The sequence below is a fragment of the Arachis ipaensis genome, chromosome B07 (assembly GCF_000816755.2).
Source record: "Arachis ipaensis cultivar K30076 chromosome B07, Araip1.1, whole genome shotgun sequence".
Classification (NCBI taxonomy): Eukaryota; Viridiplantae; Streptophyta; class Magnoliopsida; order Fabales; family Fabaceae; genus Arachis; species Arachis ipaensis.
In genome coordinates, this window is record NC_029791.2 from 97,584,888 (window position 1) to 97,585,346 (window position 459).

Below are 459 nucleotides of genomic sequence, written 5' to 3' on the forward strand. Positions count from 1 at the left end.
TAAATTACACACGGTACTCAACCATAAAAAATTTTAGTACACTATTCATTCCTAATAGTAAAATTTTTTTTCTAAGATAAAATAAAAAAATTTATTTTTTACAAAAAATGTTTTCATCTTAATTTTTAGAGATTCATTAAATTTTATGCAGCAATAAGTTCATTCAATACATCAACAACTTTGTGGATGGAGAAAAAAGTTCACCCAGCCAAACAACAAAGTTTTTGCAAACAACAAATTTGTCCACTAATTCGACAAACTTCATGTGAGTTCTCCAACTATTTAAACGTTATGGTTCTCTCTAATTTTTCACTCCAATAAAATAAAATAAAAACCTCCTCTCTTCCTATTGTTACACACACTCTCTCTTTTTACTCTGTTCCTCCTCTCCTCTCCTCTCATCTCATCTCTCATCAACTTTCAAGTAATTTTTTTAATTATTATTTTTTTCAAGTTATC